The 18,386-nt window shown below is 55.4% G+C and overlaps 6 non-coding genes across 6 annotated transcripts; all 6 read right to left on the reverse strand.

The window, feature by feature from the left end:
- Positions 1 to 1,794: 1,794 nt before the first annotated feature.
- Positions 1,795 to 1,878, reverse strand: MIR373 (microRNA mir-373). Its single transcript, NR_126587.1, has one exon. It is a non-coding gene; the product is annotated as a microRNA mir-373 (primary transcript).
- A 377-nt stretch (positions 1,879 to 2,255) lies between these two features.
- Positions 2,256 to 2,338, reverse strand: MIR371 (microRNA mir-371). Its single transcript, NR_126588.1, has one exon. It is a non-coding gene; the product is annotated as a microRNA mir-371 (primary transcript).
- Positions 2,339 to 9,930: 7,592 nt separating this feature from the next.
- On the reverse strand, positions 9,931 to 10,014 carry MIR520E (microRNA mir-520e). The gene has a single exon (NR_126589.1). It is a non-coding gene; the product is annotated as a microRNA mir-520e (primary transcript).
- Positions 10,015 to 10,089: 75 nt separating this feature from the next.
- Positions 10,090 to 10,213, reverse strand: MIR498 (microRNA mir-498). Its single transcript, NR_126590.1, is given in 1 exon segment — positions 10,090 to 10,213. It is a non-coding gene; the product is annotated as a microRNA mir-498 (primary transcript).
- A 1,525-nt stretch (positions 10,214 to 11,738) lies between these two features.
- MIR512A (microRNA mir-512a) lies at positions 11,739 to 11,836 on the reverse strand. Its single transcript, NR_126591.1, has one exon. It is a non-coding gene; the product is annotated as a microRNA mir-512a (primary transcript).
- Positions 11,837 to 14,426: 2,590 nt separating this feature from the next.
- On the reverse strand, positions 14,427 to 14,524 carry MIR512B (microRNA mir-512b). Its single transcript, NR_126592.1, has one exon. It is a non-coding gene; the product is annotated as a microRNA mir-512b (primary transcript).
- Positions 14,525 to 18,386: the final 3,862 nt, after the last annotated feature.

The following is an 18,386-nucleotide window of genomic DNA, read 5'->3' on the forward strand; positions in this document are numbered from 1 at the left end:
TGGCTATACAGCTGTGGGCATTGGGAGAGTGCTCCTGCAGTAAGGGGTCGCCTCGAAATCAACATGGACCCACCGGCCACATTCAGACCTCTGACCTCCTCACCTTGCTCAGGTGGCTAAGCGGCCCCCGCTTCCAAGCTGGCTGCCAGGATCCCTAAGCAGCTACAGAGTCCCCACAGGGGGTTAAGTCAGCCTTCTCCGAGGGCTGGTTCCACTTCCCATCCAGCTCCCTACTACTGCAACCAGCCCTGGCCCATGCAAACATGAGTGAATCGAAAGCCTTTCGAACTAATTTTTAAAAACCATTTGAAAGTTATACAGAGACCTTCCATCTGCTGGTCTGCTCCCCACAAGGCCACAGCGGCCCAGGGGGAAACCAGGAGCTTCGTCTCGCACGTGGCTGCAGGGGCCAAGGACCAGGGCCCTCTTGCTGCTGCTTCCCCGGGTACATTAGTAGGGAGCTGGATGGGAACTGGCGCCCATACGGGATTGCAGGTGTGGCTTATTCTGCTGGGCCATCGAGCTCATCTCTAAAAGCGCACCAAAGGTTGAGCACGGATGCTCGAGTTGTCTCACCCCCCTCCCCGCCCCGTGCAGTTCCCCAAAGTGCTTGGCAGAGTGGAAGATGGCCCTGCCACACACACGCAGGCCCAGGCAAGAGATGGAACTTTCAAATAGCACCTTCGACTGGGAAGGGGCTGGCACAGCGGTGAACCAGCTCTCCCTCTGCCTTACTTAATTGTTAAATAGACTTCCCAATATTTAAAATAAGGTACAACTTAAAATCCGGACAGCTCTATTGCTAACTGCTCCCCATTCAGATTCAGCAGTCCCTCAAAGGCCTGGGAAAAGCAGGAGACGGCCCTAGCATGCGGAACCCCACACCCACGGGAGACCTGGAGGAGTCTCCAGTCCCTGCTGTTTGTACAATTTGGGGAAGTAAACCAGCAGATGAATGATCCCCTCCCCAACCCCCCCCCCCCGCCCCACTCAAGCCCCAGCTGCTCCACATCCGATCCAGCTCCCTGCTAATTGCCCAGGAGGCAAGAGGGCACAAGGGGTTGGGCCGCTTCTCCCACGTGGACAGGCTCTGGAGCTCTGGTTCCCAAGGAGTCCACTTGGGCTGAGTGGAGTCGGGCACCTCCAGAGTAGACTCGCCTCCTCACTGCCCCTCCTGCCGCCGTCACCCATGTCCCCCAGCCCCTGGAGTGCTTGACACACAACACAGGAGCCCTTCCCCCACCACGTTCTGCAGAACAAGGGCAATTTGATACCAAGAAAACCCGTCAAGTACACAATCAGCACAACAAAAACTGCTTTTAAGACTTTATTGAGACCCCTGGCATCTGCCGGCCCCACCCCGAGGCCCAAACGGGGAGGCAGGCCCGAAGCAGCAAAGGGGTGGGAGGGAAATGAGTGGCATAGGGAGGGTGAGGGGTGAGCAGTCAGCAGGGGGTGGAAGGGAGAAGTAGCCAGGAGCCTATACAAGCCACTCTCCGCCTCCATCCTAGGCTGGTAGCTCTGTGTATTGAAGCTCCACTCGCAGCAGAGGTGCCGGGTTCCATTCCCACCGCCTGGCGGAAGCACCTGTGTGGGGCTTAGGGCTGGGATCGCTTGCTACACCCCCCCCCCCGCAGCGCGACAGACCCCTGCCCAACCAAGACCACACCAGACCAGACATCGGCGTTAATGGGCGAGCTCTGGGAGGCGTGGCCTGGTCGATGCAGGGCCAGAGAGCTGCTCGCACCCCAGCACACGCGGCTGGGCTCAGAAGGACAATCGGTGAGGCGTCCCCGGCGGGCGGTGACACACAAAAGGGAAGCACTTTCCAGTCCAGAGCAAGGGAAGTGCTGCCCTTTTGCGGGCCACCGTCGGGGCAGAGCGGAGGCGTCCATCTTCGCTGCGCGCGGCCACACCCACCGCTCTCCAAGCCCCCCCACGCGGCCCGACCCCTTCCGCGCGCCCACCTGGGAGGCGGTCTCCCAGGGCCCAGGGCAAAACAGACCGCAGGGGGCGGCCACCCGGGAAGGCCCGGAACCCGCCCCCCACCACGCGCACCAGTAACCAAGACCCCAGGTCGATGCAGAGGCGTCCCCTGCAGCTCCGCCGCCGACGCCCACCAGGGACACCCAAATGTCGTAGCACTTTCCACGTGCACCCAGGGCAGTGCTTCGGCATTTGGGTGCCTCGGGCTGAGCAGCTCCGTGCCGGGAAGGTGTGCGCATCGTGCGCTGGGTCGCCCCCCGTCGGCCTTCCCCACCGGCAACACTCAAACCCTGGCGGCACTCTACTCCAGACGCCAGAAAGTGCCCCCACGGTTTGAGTCCCGCAGGCAGAGGATGGGGTCCTGCCGGGGAAGCTTCTGGAAGCTGACGGTTGCGCCTGGGATGCACCAAAGGCGGACGCTCGCCTGGTCCTGGAAAAGCAAGACGGACGCGCAGAGGACCCCGCACCACGGGACCGGCGGGTGGGCGGCTCCTTTTCCCAGCCGGGCCCTGCTACCGCACCTGGGGAGCGGAGCATGGAGAGAGCCGTAGACCCGCGCTCAGGGCCCTGCCAGCGCACCTGGGGAGGCAGCGGTGGACGGCCCACGCGCTCAGGGCCCTGCCGCCCTCGGGAGCTGACGGGTGGGCCGCTCCTCTTCCCAGCCACCTGGGGAGCCAGGGACGGAGCTCCGGCCTCCTGCGTTCGCCTGGCCCGACCCCAGGTGTTGCAGCCGTTTGGGGCGCGAACCAGACGCCTTACCTTCCCCCCGCAAAGCAACCCTGTTTTCCAGATAAAACTGTTTAAAAGCTCACCACGTGCACCTCACTCCTCTTTCCAGTTGAAATCCTTAGTTAACGGGGACCCCGGACGAGCTGCCACACACCGGGAGCAGCCGGAAGACAAACCTGGAACAAGACCCGAGGACGAACAGCAAGAGAAAGAGAACTTACGGAGCCGAAGCGGAGACCACGCGGCAGCTGCTTCTCGAGAGAGAGCCCGCCGCACCCGGGCTCTTATATAGGCCGTCGGCTAGACCACGCCCCTCCAAGCCACGCCCCAGCTCACGTGCTCCCCGCCCAGACCCGCCCTGCGTCCGCTAAGCACACCCCTAGATAGCACTGATTGGCTTATTTAAAAGCAAATTGTTTTTCCTCCTTTATTACTTAGTCATCACCAATACAAGGGTGATTCAAAAAGTTCATGGCAAATGGAATTAAAACATCAGGTTTTTTAGGTGCAAAATTCTTTGAAATGCTCCCAGAAGGGTCTTCATGGGAAATGCACTTATAAAAATAAATGCATGGAGCTTAGGCCTAATTCCATTTTCCAGGGCTGCGTCCCAAGCAGCACCGGTTTGAATCCTGGCGGCTCCACGTGGGAGACCCAGAAGCAGCTCCTGGCTCCTGGCTCTGGCCTGGCCTAGCACAGGTCCTTGTAGCCACTTGGGGAGTGAACCAGCGGATGGGAGATCTGTCTCTAACTCTGCCTTTCGAATACATAAAATATACTTTAAAATGCAAATGTTATACTTATTGAGCGAATTAAGATGGGGAGCATTTGCTAGCCCCTGGGTTTAGGGAGGGGAGTAAGACCGTGGGTTTTATACTGTGCAGACAGAATTTTTTTCTCCTAAAGATTTTGGCAAAGTCTGCAGATACAAGTGGGGGTGGGGAGGCCCCTGGGACGAGGCCAGAGCAGCCGAAAAACGTCCAGAATTATCGAGCCCCCAGGCAAATGACACACCCTGACTGGGTGTGGTGGGAGAGGTGGAAGCTGAGCTAAACCCCAAGGGCAGAGACTCCAGGCGGCCGCTCCCCCGCCCCACCTCCTCCCCAGGGCCTCAGTGGGCCCTAGGGGAAAGGAGTGCCAGAGATTTTGTGTTGGAAATTTGCCAATGGAACTGGCTGTGCGTATGCTACCCCTTTATTCCTAACATCTGTACCTTTCTATAGTAAAAGGAACCTGACAACCTTCTTGGAAAATGGCTTTGAAAGAAAGTTAGGCGAGCAGCAGTCTTCAAATAGTGGGCCAGGCTGCACTTTCGATGCCCGCATCCCATGTTGTAGTACTGGGTTCCAGTTCTACCTCCACTTCCAACCTCGCTTCCTGGAGACGGGCACCCAGGGAGGCAGCAGGCGGCGGCTCATGCCATTGTCCACTTGGGTGACCCTGGTGGAGTTCCTGGCCCCTGGCTTCCACCTGGCCCACCATGGGCTGTTGTGGCCATTTTTTGGAGTGAATGAACCAATGGAAGATCTGTCACTCTGTACTTTCAAATAAAAAGGGAATCAACTAGCAATCGGGACTTGAACCAGCACTGAATGCTGGCCTTGGGATAAGGATCTGAGCCTGCTCCTCCCTCTCATCCCCACCCTGTGTCCCACACGTGCTTCTTTTGCATCCAGCGTCCTCTGGCTATCGGTCAAGGACTGGGTCCCACCCAAGATTCACCCCCCAGCACTTTTGCAGTTCAGTACGGAACCAGGCTTGGTCAGGTCTGGTCCTGGCTGTGTTGGTGTTCAAGGAGACTTACATTAACCTTTAAATTAATACCTTCCTCTTGAATAAGCTTTTAACTGCCTCCCGACAGAAAGAATCCAAGTTCCCTGGGGTTTAGGAAAGGAGCCAAGACCACAGGGGAGGGGGCAGGGCGGGGATTCAGGGCATCAGCAATGGGTAGGGAGAAAGGCTTCCTTGCAAGTCTAAGGACCCCCACTGTTCTTCTAATGGCCAGACCCGGCCCCTGCCCCACCCAGTCCCTGTGACTCCCAAAGCCAACACAAGTAGTTGCATTTCCTGAAGATCCCAAACCTTCGTCCTAGCCCTGAGTTATGGCAGAAAGGGAAAACTTCTAATCCAGGTTTTTTAGGTGGTGCCTTAAGGAGCCCTGACCTTGAGACTGACCTTGGCCTTGATCTTATCTTTGGATTGTCCAGCCCAGTCATTAGCAAGGAATCCTAAACCACTGTCTACACCCTGCCCTTGATGTCCGATAAGCAGGCTCTCCAATGCCCCACCTTCGAGGGAGGAGTCCTGGCCTTGGCCCAGGCAGGAAACCAGTTGGGCCAGGGCTGCAAGACGCCCCCAGCCCGTGGTGTCTCCTGAGCCTTCTCCCATCCCTGACGCTTCCCTGGGCTTGATGATGCCTCATTGCTGGGTTTTGACTATTAACAATCTAGTACATTCCTCTTATGGCTTTTTAAAAAAGTATTCCCTCACTTGAAAGGCAGAGCAGAGAACAGAGAACAGAGATCTTCCACCTGTTGGCCACAAGGGTGGGGGTTTGGGCTGGGCAAGGCTGAAGCAAGAAACCAGTGACTCCATCTGAGTCTCCCACGTGGGTGCAGGGACCAAAGCACTCTGGCCACCTGGCCAGGTGCATTAGCAGGGAGCTGGATCCAGGACTCGAACCAGTGCCCACATGCGATGCTGGCATTGCAGGCGATGGCTTTACCTGCTATGCCACAGCACTGGCCCCACTTTATACACCTTTTCCAATGACTCCTCACAGGAACTACCTATCAGTAACAGACAAATGGAAGCCCACAGGGGGTAAAGAGTCAGGTCTCACACCTGTCGGGTCCCCAGTCAAACCCTCAAGCCACCCAAGGATGCCTCACTCAGGCTGTTGGGTGGGGCAGGTGCTGGGGTGCAGCAGCTGATGGGGTCCCCATCCTGGCTTCAGCCTGGCCCAGTCCTGGGGGGAGTGACCCAGTGACTAAGAGATCATGATCCCACCTTTCGAATACATAAGAAACCTAAAAATCTTTTTTAAAAAATGTTCTACTCGCTACTGCACCCCCTAACACGGCTGCGGGAACCCCTACCTGACCCCCAATCACGCAGGTGGGGGGAGAAGTCTGAGCTGCCACGTGGTTAACGCTGGGGCTGAGCAGTGCGCGAGGGATCGATCAGTCCTTGCTGCTCCCGCTGTCCTGATTAGCCAGCAGCGGGAGGCCGGCGCTGTTTTTTGGGCAGGATGCTGTGATGGCAAATTGGGCTCTGGCCTGGCTGGGACGCCTGGGGAGGCTGGTGATGACTTTGTTGGGTCAGGACATGAAGTTCCTGTAAAAGAACCAGGTGTTAGGACGCTGGCCGCAGAGGTGAAAATAGACAGTGATGAGTGGACTGGAGACGCAGGAGCTGTCCCCTGAGGCGTGCAGCGCCCCTTCCCTTCTCTGCTCATTTCCCCTGACCAGAGGTGAGAACCCCAGGGTCTGCCTTCCTCCAGAGACATGCGGTCTCCTGGCGTCAGCCGCACCTCTGGTTTAGTCACCATCCATGGCCCGGTGGCTTGAACCTAACGCATGTCCACCGGAAAGACTGGGGCCTGACAAAGTCCACATCAAAGGTGTTAGGGATGGGGGCTTGACTTCAGACTGTTAAAAGAAAAAAAAACCCGACGAGCCACCTGTGTTAGCACAAGCCCTTAAGCCCTGACTCGCGACACCTGCTCCCTGTGTTGGGCTCTGGGGTTGTGATTCCGGGCTGAATCGCTTCCAATCATCTCCCTGCTAACTCCTCCGGAGAGGCAGCAGCAGCCAGCTGCCCACACGGCCCTGTCCAGTAAGGGAACGGCCAGTTGCAGATTAAGTAAAGCTTTTGAAAAGCTGTGATTGAAGCCGAAGAGCTAAGCCACTGCCAACGCGTGCAAGGAGACACGTCGGGAATGTTCCAGAAGCCAGGCTCAGCCACGGACCTCATCCTCCCTCCCAGTGAGAAGCCCCAGAAAGCAGCCAAGACCCAGAGGCCCTGCACAAGGAGACCCAGCCCCTGCCGGACGGCTGAGAAGGCAAAGCAAAAATTAGCCCTGGAAAAATGAATGTGGCTTGCTAAGTAAGGTAGAATCTTAAAGAACCCCGCTCTTCGTAATATATTGTGATCCTTTAGTGACACTCTTGTTAAAGTAGTGATACGTGACTTAGTCATACAAAGAATCAAACCACATACGAAGGCAATCAAGGCAAGGATGGGGGCTACTGGAAAAGGGGCTTTGGTTTTAAAAGGATTAATAAAACTCCAGAGATGTTTACGTGGAGGGGTGGGAAGGGAGGGAGGAGTGCTGAGAGCTGAGAGCCCCAGGGTGGGGGTGGGGGAAGCAGGATGCGGCCAGGGGGCGGGGCTCTGCAGGTGAGCTGAGGGGAGGTCAGAGCAAGGCAAGACAGGGTCTCCTCCAGGAGGGAGGACAGAAATTCCCAGCCCAGTCCAGGTTTATCTGCATCTCCTTAACTCCCGAAAGTCTGGGGGGCCGAGTCTCGGTGCTTTGGGATGCTAATATGAGCAGTCCCTGGAATTCCGAGGAAACTGACCAGGGAGGGCGGGGGTGGACGGGCGGGCCCCGGACTTGCCTGCCTCCAATGGGGGAGGTTGATTGCCCAAACCTGTTTCACTTTAAAAGTTACACCCTGACCCTGGGGGTCCCACCCAGCGGTGTTTGCAAGAGGCAGAGAGGCAGTGGAGTGGGGGTGGGGGGCGTAGGAACGCGGGCAGCCCTGGGGGGCAGAGAGCGTGGTGAGGGGGCGGCTGCCAGCAGGGGCCCGGAGCTGATGGGGGCGTCTTTTGATCACTGACCTGGGGCTCTGGGGCGGCAGAGAACACATCCAGGCTGCACGCCGGGGGCGGGTCTGCAAACAAACATCTCGGGCAGAGACCTTTACCAAGGGATGCGGGGTTCCCTGGGCTGGGCTAGGAGAAACCCCGTTATTGTACCTAACAGCAGAAGCAACAGTGAGGACAGTAGTGTTTACTCTGCACCTACAGATAGCAGGGACAGGGATAACAGACTCATTGCCCAGTTACTCGGAGCTGATCTCGGAGGAGACAACATGCCAATCACACTTCACACAGCCAATCTGTCCCACGCCATCACTGGGCTCCCTTATAAGTAGAGAAATATTAAAAGTGCTCACGCTGCAAGCCGTGGCTTACTTAACCTGCTGCACTTAACAGCAGCTGAGCTACAATTTTTTTCCCCGTTGAGAAAACAATCATCCGAGCTACTGAGTGCAAGTGGGTGGGTAAGACAGAAGGCAGGAAATGGAATTTAAATCATAAAGGAGTTTTGCCCAGTTGATTTCTTGCTATTTGTCCTACACATACAACTGCATGGGGGCAGAATCCAATGAGTAACATTGGCTCTAACAGCTAGGCATTGGAAACAAACACTGCTAAGGGACTGAATAAACAATTCAAACACAGACACACAGACACACACACACACTATGAAATGGAACAAAAGGAAAATGGAATGCCCTTTGTGTCTGCCTTGGAAAAAAGGTGCAGGCAGAAGCCTGATGCTAACCAGGTGATTAGCGGGATTTTTAAAAAAGGTTTATTTATTCTAAAGGTACAGAGAGGGGAGAGATCTTCCACTGCTGGTTCACTCCCCATATGGCAGCAAAGGGCCAGTCTGAAGCCAGGAGCCAGGAGCCTCCTCTGGGTCTCATGGGCGCGTGGGCCCAAAGACTTGGCCACCTTCCACTGCTTTCCCAAGTACATTAGCAGGGAGCTGGATCAAAAGTGGAGCAGCCAGGACTTGAACCGGCACCCATAGGGGATGCCAGAGCTGCAGGCCACAGCACTGGCCCCCAGGGCTTGTTTGTAGGGATGGTGAGAGGGCGCTGGGGTGTGACACTGAGCTAAGCTGCCATTTGGTACCCCTGCATCCCAGTTTTGAGTCCCAGCTGCTCCACTTCTGATCCAGTTTCCTGCTAATGCACTTGAGAAGGCAGCGAAGATGGCCCAATTATCTGGGCCCCTGCACCCATGTGGGAGAACCGGATGGAAGGAACCCCTGGCTCCAGGCTTCAGCCGGGACAAGCACAGCCCAGCCTTTGTGGCCATTTGGGAAATGAAGTAGTGGAAGATGATGTCTCTCTGCCACTCTGCCTTACAAGTAAAAAAAAAATCCCCAAAACATATTGTTAATGAGGAAAGGGTAGGGGTGAAGCTAGCCCATTTTTATACTCAAAAAATTTCATACTGGTAGCACTGTGGCTCAGCCAATGCGTGTGCTGTGTCATGGGCTGCACCTGCCACCCTGCCCCAGCACAGACCACCAGGGCACCCAGACTGACACCTCTCACTGCCTCCTGCACCCCCACGGGTGCTGCCCAGGATGCTGTCTTCACCGGGCGTTATTACACGCAGCCCCTCCTGTCTGGGTCTCCGGCTTCTGCGGACTTGCCCCGCCCCCACACATCCCACCGGAAATGGTCACCGCGGCAACACAGCAGGCTGAAGCTGTCACAAGACCTGTTACTTTGGTTACAATTTGAGCAAACCCTGATGGTGCTGTGGCCACAGCACATTATAAGCACAAGAGGTGGGGGCCATCTGGCCCACCCCAAGAATCAGCATCTCCCTCTTTCCCTTTAGGTTCACCTACAAGGTGGACTGAGCCTGAACCCACCCCCCCTTAGGCTAGGGGCAGGGCTGTGGCACCGGGAGTGGGTGAAGCCCCTCCCCGCAGCACCAGCCTCCCATGGGTTTGAACCAAGTGCACCCCCACCACAAAGGCAGTTCTAACACCACCAGAAGCAGGTGCTCAGATACTAAACCAACAAATGCACAAACGGTGGTAACATTTATTAATGTAACATTTATTAATGTTTACAAAGACTGTGGTGCAGAATAGGTCACAGGGCCTCGGTTTTATAGATATTAAACAGTGCTGCAGGGATGCCCAGGCCCCCGGAACTCAAGGGACAACGTTTAAAAATGAACCCAGATTCACACTCAGAAGACCTCGGTGCCCTGTGTTAACCCACCAAGAGCATGAACTCTGAGATGACTAGTAAGAGTCAGCATCTTTTGGACAGACCTAAGTGACCACGTTAGCAAGGAAGCTCGTATACACAGGCTGGTGGAGCGCCACACAGTCCTTCCGTTTATGACACCTTCCCGAAGTGTGCCGCTGCTGTCAGGACGGCCCCCGGCTGCTTCTCTCCCGCAGACACACTCAAAAAGGAAGCACTTTCCCTCTGAGCGCACGGAAGTTGCTTCCCTCTTGAGGGTGGCGACTGGAGCAGGTCCTCGGGGACGGGAGAGCTCACTGCCCCAGGACAGCGGGTGAGACAGGCGCCCAGGAGCGCTGGTCCATGCAGACTGCAGATGCCACATGTTTGTCAAACTGTGAAGTTCAAGCCACAGGGGTGCTTTCTACCTAGTTACAAAAACACCCCCCAGCTTGAAATCACAGCCTGAGCCTCTCTCGGCAGGCAGGGATGGACGGGTGTGAGGGGCAGAGCCGTGTACAAAAGCACCCACCCACATGTCCCACTGTCAACACTGCAGACATTAGCAGAAGGCACAGAAGCTTGGAGCGAGACTAAAGCAGCCACACGGCAACCAGCATTCAAGTACAAGCTCATTTCCGGATTCTGAAATAGTACCCTGGAATACCTACAGAATGAAACCGGAGCAAACTGGCTCATGAACTTTGGAAATTCAAAAGCGACAAGAAATCAGGCTGGGTATCATGGTCCCGCGGCTTCAGTAGCTGCCCAGAGGCCCACAGCCATGTTGAAGTTCAAGCTCAAGTCCCAGGCACCTCTACTTCCTGCTAATGCACCCAGAGAGGCCAAGGGCTAGGGATCCTGCTTCAGTATGGTCCAGCTCTGACTGTTGAGGACATTTAGGGAATAAACCAGCAGATAAAGACCTGTCTCTATGCCATTCACTTATTTGACAGGTAGTTATAGACAGTGAGAGAGACAGAGATCTTCCTTTGGTTGGTTCACTCCCGAAATGGCCACTATGGCTGGTTCTGTGCCGACCAGAAGCCAGGAGCCAGGTGCTTCTTCCTGGTCTCCCATGCGGGTGCAGGGCCCAAGCACTTGGACCATCCTCCCCTGCCCTCCCGGGAGGGCCACAGCAGAGAGCTGGACTGGAAGAGGAGCAACCGGGACTAGAACCCGGTGCCCATATGTGATGCCGGCACTGTAGGCGGGAGACTAGCCAAGTGAGCCATGGTGCCGGCCCCTGTAGATAACATTTTTAAAAATGATTCTGGCTAGCTACCTACCAATGCCCAGTCATACCAAGTGAAATTAGGAAACTGACAATGAAGACACCCCACACCTGCAGCACACTGGCACCCACATGGGTACCAGGTTGTATTCCGGCTGCTCTGTCTGCGATCCAGCTCCCTGCTAACGGTCTGGGAAAACCAGGAGGATGGCCTGCGCATTTGGAACTCTGCCATCTGCGCAGGAGACCTGGAAGGAGCTCCTGCCCAGCCCAGCACTGGCAGTTTCAGCCACCTGGCGATGGAGATCTTTTAACTTTCAAGTGATAAATACATCTTCTTTAAAAAAATATATATATACACATATATAGCAACAGACACAGCACTGAAGCGAACAGCTATTACAAACACAAAGTACACAAAAACCCGGATAAAATCCATGAGGCAACCTTGAGAGGTGGCTCCTCATCCCCTGCATGAGGACCTGGCCACACAGAACGGACAATGTCTACCATTTCAGGGCCAGCACTGTGGCGTAGCAGCGGAAACCGGACTGCTGTGCCGGCAGCCCATATGGGCGCCAATTCGAGTCCTGGCTACAGCCCAAGGACTAAGCCGGAACACTTCCATCCCGTGGCCCCCAGCTTACACAGTGCGCGCGCTCTGGAACTTGAAGCATTGCCCAGGGCCACCAATCACCTAGTGTAGTCTCACCACCTGCAGTGACGGCTGGGGACACTTCACCAGGCAAGAGGTGACCTGGAGGTGACCTTGACTGACCTTGACGTCCTCCTCGGTCAGCGAAGCTCAACCTTGACGGCACTTCCAGGCCTGACAACAGGAAGTGCCCCCAAGGCTGAGTCCCGCGGATCGGGCTCTTATTCCTCCTCGCTGTCCTGCCAGCTCCCTGCTAATGCACCTGGGAAAGCAGCGGAAGATGGCCCAAGTGCTTGGGCCCCTGCACCTGCACGGGAGACTCAGAAGCAGCTCTTGGCTCCAGCGTGGCCCAGCTCACTGCAGGCATTTGGGGAGTGAACTACTGGATGCAAGACCTCTAACTGCCTTTCAAATAAATCAATCTTTAAAACACAACGCCTATCAATTTCAGAACAGGAAAATGTACAAATTCATGAACAAAAGAGCAAACCCACAATTTCACCCAGTTCCTTATGGCGGCTTAACTACAGAGTCAGTTCCTGTTCCAGAATGTTCTTTAAGGAACACGCTATCAGAATGTCTCTCCCTATCCCTGCCTGTCAAATAGAATAATCTTTATATATAAAGTGAGCATTTTCCTACTAACCAAAGAGCAAGCAGCCCTCTTCCACCTTCAAGGCCTCCCCCTGCGAGGTTCCCTCCTCACCTGAATGGAGACACCCGATCACTAGCAGGTCACTAGCAAGGCTGTTGACGTAGCTTCAGTCGGCATCGCCAACTGCAGGTCCACAAGAATCTGGCTTGAGTGGAAGTGGTCTAGACGCACCCAGAGCCAGCCAGGCGTGCATCTGTATGTTCTCGTAGTTCTTCTGTTAAATAAAAATGTCGAAGATGCATGGTTAGATGGCCAAGGACGCTGGCTGCCCCGACTGCACTGGCATGTTCAGCTTGGGGACAAATACTCAGGTCCCCAGTTTGCCTTCTGACCTTACTGTTGGGATCCTCCTGTGAGGTGCAGCTCCCTCCCAAGAACCCGGCTCTCAGTGCAATCTCAAAACTCAAATGAGAGCCACACTCAACTCACCCACCCCAACACGCTTGGCTCCCAGAATCCACACTCAGCCTCCAGCCCTGGAGTTGGGGGCTACTGCCCCATGACACCCCACTTGTGCTCCTGGACAACCACGAGCACATCTTCCTGCCAGCTTGGGGCTCAGTGCAACCCAACACCGGGAACTGCTTCCCTGGGAGAAACCTGCCAGTGCCGTCCCATAGAGCTGCTGGATCTAAAGCCACAAAGTGGGCGGGCACTGGATGCGGAGGGCTAAGCTGCCCCCGGGGCTCCTGCACCAGCATCCTAGGAGGCAAGGCGTGAAGGCTCAGGGGCTTGGGACCCTGCCACCCCTACGGGAGACTGAACTGTTCCTGGATACTGGCTTCAGCCTGGCCCAGCCCTGGCTGTTGTACTCATAAACAAATCTTTTTTAAAGCATGAAGCAAACACCAAGAGACACAGCCAGGACCCTTACCTGGCCAGTCCTCCCTCTCCATGGGAAATAGCTACGGGGCAATCAAAGCACAATTTGCCTTACAATTTTACAACATTTAAGTTGCATACTGGTCTTGCTGCCTTACTCCCTAAGGCAAACCATAATGTGTCCTTCCTGCTAGGGAGCTGGCCATAACCCCCCACCCCCTGCACGGCACAGCAGCCCTGCCCACACCTGGAACAGACTAAGAATTAGGACTGGCAAAGCTGAGTATGGCTGAAGGACAGCTATCCATCAGGGAGGTGCACCCAGAAACACGGCTGAAGACAAGGGAGGGGACCTAGGGCATCCTTGTAAAGCCGGTAAGCCTTTACAAAGGGATGGCAGTGTGGTGCGGCACCGGCATCCCACCTGGGCAGAGGTTTGTGTCCTGGCTGCTCCACTTCCAACACAGCTCCCTGCTGGTGGCTGGGGAAACCTGCCCCGCACACGGGATACCCCGGAAACTCCTGGCTCTGGTCTGGGCCAGTGCTGGCTCTTGTGGCTATCTGGGGGTGCAAACCATCAGTCGGAGGATCTGTCTCTCGACTTTCAACCATTTCTGCATAAAGAATGCTTCTTAGGGGAGGTGCTAAAGCTGCCATCTCTTTCCCACTTCTACTGGGGCCAACTGGGGACTGAGCCGGCACATGGAAAATCTCACTCTATGTCTGCCTTTAATACATCTTATGCTGGAGCTGCTGGGAATTTATTGGCTAAACACAGCTAAACCTCCCAGGGTCTAGGAACAGAACCGCTAGCAAGTCCGTCCCATCTCGTGTCCTTTCTCTCCCAGCACTTCAATCAGCTACAGCCCAAAGACGAAGCCGGAACACTTCCATCCCATGGCCCCCAGCTTGCACAGTACACGCGCTCTGGAACTTGAAGCATTGCCCAGGGCCACCAATCACCTAGTGTAGTCTCACCACCTGCAGTAACGGCTGGGGACACTTCACCAGGCAAGAGGTGACCTGGAGGTGACCTTGACTGACCTCAATAAATACATCTTCTTTAAAAAATATATATATACACATATATAGCAACAGACACAGCACTGAAGCCAACAGCTATTACAACCACAAAGTATACAAAGACCTGGATAAAATCCATGAGGCAACCTTGAGAGGTGGCTCCTCATCCCCTGCGTGAGGACCTGGCCACACAGAGTGGACTTGAAGCATTGCCCAGGGCCACCAATCACCTAGTGTAGTCTCACCACCTGCAGTGACGGCTGGGGACACTTCACCAGGCAAGAGGTGACCTGGAGGTGACCTTGACTGACCCTGACGTCCTCCTCGGTCAGCGAAGCTCAACCTTGACGGCACTTCCAGGCCTGACAACAGGAAGTGCCCCCAGGGCTGAGTCCCGCGGATCGGGCTCCCCTTACTCCTCGTGGTCCGGCCACCTAGAAGCTGCAGGATGTCCATACAGTAGTGATTCTGAGTGTTGCCGGGTGAGGGCCACAGGGAGCCTGCAGAACCCAGCCCACCTGGCCGTGCCCACCACCACTCCCTGAAGTCAACCCTGCTCCCCCACATCCGCCTCTAACACAATGCCTGTGCCGTCTCCAGTGCGAGGGATTATATGCTTGACTTCCCAGGAAAGGAAATTTGGGTTTATTTAGGTCCAGATTGCTTTAAGTAAAGAAATTAGCGTTAATGAAACTGACACCATCTAGAACTCATTATGCAAATGAATTAAGTCCGACCTGAAAATATCCCATGCTTCCTCTTATTTATCACAGAAATGTATAGACGACCAAAGCCGCGTGGGCATACTTGGGATGATTCCTTCACTGAATTTTACCATGTAAATGACAATGTACCCTTCTTTGCCTACCTTACACATTTTTCAAGATTCACTGTGACCAGTATACCTGTTTAAGAAAAAAAACTGTTAATGTATAATATCTATATAAAAACATTTAATATTAACTTTGGTTAAGAAAAATAGAACACTAAATTTTTAAAAACCCTTTAAGACTTAAGTTACGGAGAAGCAGAGTGAGGTCTTCCATCGCTGGTTCACTCCCCAGATGGCCTGAGCTGATCTGAAGCCAGGAGCCAGGACCTTTTTCTGGGTCTCCTGTGCAGAGGCCCAAACACTTGGACCGTCTTCCACTACTTTCTAGGCACATTAGCAGAGAGCTGGATTGGAAGTGAGCAGCCGGGACTTTGAACCAGCTGGCACTGCGGGTGACGGATTTACCCACTACGCCACAGCGCGCCACAAGGGTCCCGTCTTGAGCTGCTCCATGCTAATGTGCCTGGACAGGCTTCAGAGGACGGCCCAGGTGCTTGGCCCTTGCTATCCTATGTGGGAGACCTGGATGGAATTCGATGCTCCTGGCTTTACCCTGTCCTAGCAATTCGGGGAGTGAACTGGCCAATGGGAAACCCCTTTATCACTCTGCATTTCTTAAACCAGTCTTTAGACAGCGCTCAAGGGATCTAGAAATGATTAGCGGTCAGGCACCAAGACCCGGGTTTCCAGCCCCCAGCACATAGCATAGGGAGTCCACGCGTTAGCCTAAGCGCCCGACAGCAGAATGAGCCCTGGTGAAGAGCAAGATAGGGAAAAATCCAGAGATGCCACAGCCACATAGCGGGAGCAGGCGGCCACCCCCACCCTGTGCTATTGCGGGCAGAGCCATGGTGGAGCACAGCCCAGGGCCTTGTGAGCTGCAGCTTGCCAGGATAGTGGAGGCAAAGAACTCACAGGGCATCCCATATGGGCACTGACCGGTTTGAGTCCCGGCTGCTCCACTTCTGATGTGGCTCCCTGCTAATGCCACCTGGGAAAGCAACAGAAGACGGCCCGAGTGCTTGGGCCCCTGCACCCGCGTGGGAGACCCTGAAGCTCCTGGCTCCAGACCGGCACAGCTCGGGCCACTGTAGCCATTCGGGGAGTGAACCAGCAGATGGAAGACCCTTCTGCCCTCAAATGTCCCAAGAAAAGACGCAGGCATGTGAAGGAGCTGGCACAGGGCAGAAGGGCACAGGGAGAAGTCTGCAGAAGGCAGATACTCACCACGAAGCTTCCGACGAGCGCCAATGCCCGACGCAGGGGCAAAGAGGACGGTTAGGGCCCCGCCAGCTCATTTATACACTCAGGGCCCAGGGCGGCCCCAGCACCAGCCCAGAGGGATTCCTCCCAGCTCCACCCACCCCACCCGGCAGCTGGCCACCTGTGCTTACTTCAATCCTTATGTGAAAACCAAGCTAAGGGTGGGGAGGGGTGTCCCATCGCCTCCTGCAGACACCCAGGGTGGAGTGGCTATGCCAGGGGTGAACACAGGAGCTTGGGCACCGAAGGGAGCCGGGCCCACCGGGTCTGCACCCTTGCCAAGCTCCCAGGGACAAAGGCGGCCAGCACACGAGGCTCATCAAAGGCAGGGGATGGGGCAGGGCCAGCCTGGTAGGTAAGGAGCTAAGGACGGGAACCCTCGGTGTCAATTTAGCTCCCTCTTCAGAGGCCAGAGTGCACCCCCGTGTAGAACTACGGTTGTATGCACATCCAGGCCCCAAGGGCACTCTGTTGAGGGCCTGCTGTGGCTTTAGGGGTCGTCAGAAATGTTTAAGCTTCTTTTGAAGTCACCAGGAAATGTCAGATTACACACACTTAGACGCCTGCAGGGGCCAACCGGGCTGCAGAAGAGTGGGGGCTAGGCTTGTGTTCCAACCCTATTGACTTTTAAAAAAGGTCATTGACGTTACAAAGCTTTGCTTCTCCATTAAAATTAAATTCCTCCCCCATCATTCAGATGCTGCACCCTGGAATTCAGTCGCCTATGGGTCAAAAATGTCTGCAAAAAGCCTGAGCGGTTCCGGTCCATTGTTCCCTGTTGAGGGACACAGCCCCACTCTGCAAAGGGACTGGAGCCTCGGTGGGTGCTGGTAGCTGGGGGGGGGGGGAGGCCTCCTGGAACCAGCTCCCTCCACCTCGGGGAACTGTAGGACCCCTCCTTCCTGGCTCTAATGCTTAGCAGTGATCAAGTTTTGCTCTCAAAACTATGTACTTGGTTTAACCCGGAGCCTACACAAAAGGGAAGGTGTACAGCCCAGGGACGTAATTAACACCTAATGCTTTGCTTTTTAACTGGAAAAGAACCGCTGGTGTGCCGGTGTGACTTGAGTTCTTCTGGTCCACTGACAGGTCAAGCTGCACGGTGAAAGGGATAGGGCAGGTGTCAGGATCAAGATGGCTTCACTTGGGGCTGGGGTTGGGGGTTAGGCCGCTGCCTGGGACACCGGTGTCCCACACTGGATGCCCAAGCACTGCTGCCTTCCCAGGTGCATTCGCAGGGAGCTGGATCGAAAGTAGGGCAGCCGGGACTTGAACCGGCGCCTTTGTAGAATGCTGATGTCGCAGGCGGCGGCGTAACCCACAGCGCCACGGTGCGGGGCCCCCATTCACTCCTTGTCCACTGCCAGCCCCACCTAACACTTGGGAAAACAGAATGGCGGCTGGAAATCACGGGTGGAGGAAGAGACACGTGTACCAGGGTGTGGCGGGGCTCCGGGCTGGAACTGGAGTCAGGTACCAGCACAACAGGGCCGGGCCCTCCTTTGCCTCGGGTAGGGCCCGCAGGAGTTTCGGTGAGATCCTCCCGTCTCAGTCTTTCTTATGCATGGGCCCTCCCTAGTCTCTGCTAATCGCTTCATTCTTTCCATGGTCTCTTATGCAGGCTCTGGGGGTCTGCGGGCTACGGAACTTTAAGAATTGAAAATCTCTGGCCAGGAGGAGAGGTGTAGAATGTTATGGTTTTGGAGATTTTCGTTCCACACCTAGAATTCCACTCCTGAGGGGTGTTGCGTTCTGACCCTGTCCTGTGTGTGTGTTTAAGATGCCACAACCGCGTGTGCAGACTCTTCTCTGTGTTTTCTCAAAGCCACCTTCCTTTTTATCTTTAAAAAAAAAATTATTTTCCCATTTATTTGTAAGACTGAGAGGTCTTTCATCTGGTGGTTCACTCCCCAACAGCCAGGGCTGGGCCAGGCCACAGCCAGAAGCCAGGAGCTGCTTCCGGGTCTCCCACGTGGGTGGCAGGGGCCCAAGCACTGGGGCTGTCACCTGCTGCTCCCCCAGGTGTTGCCAGCAGGGAGCCGAGTGGAAGTGGAGCTGCTGGGACCTACTGGGATGATGGTGCCTGTGCAGTGGCTGAATGCGAGCGGTGGAGACCAGCGTGGGGCGAAGGAAGTTGACACAGCTGGGCAGTGCGGGTGGTTGAGCTGTGATGTGCCTGC

The sequence above is a fragment of the Oryctolagus cuniculus genome, chromosome 18, assembly GCF_964237555.1.
Source record: "Oryctolagus cuniculus chromosome 18, mOryCun1.1, whole genome shotgun sequence".
NCBI lineage: Eukaryota > Metazoa > Chordata > Mammalia > Lagomorpha > Leporidae > Oryctolagus > Oryctolagus cuniculus.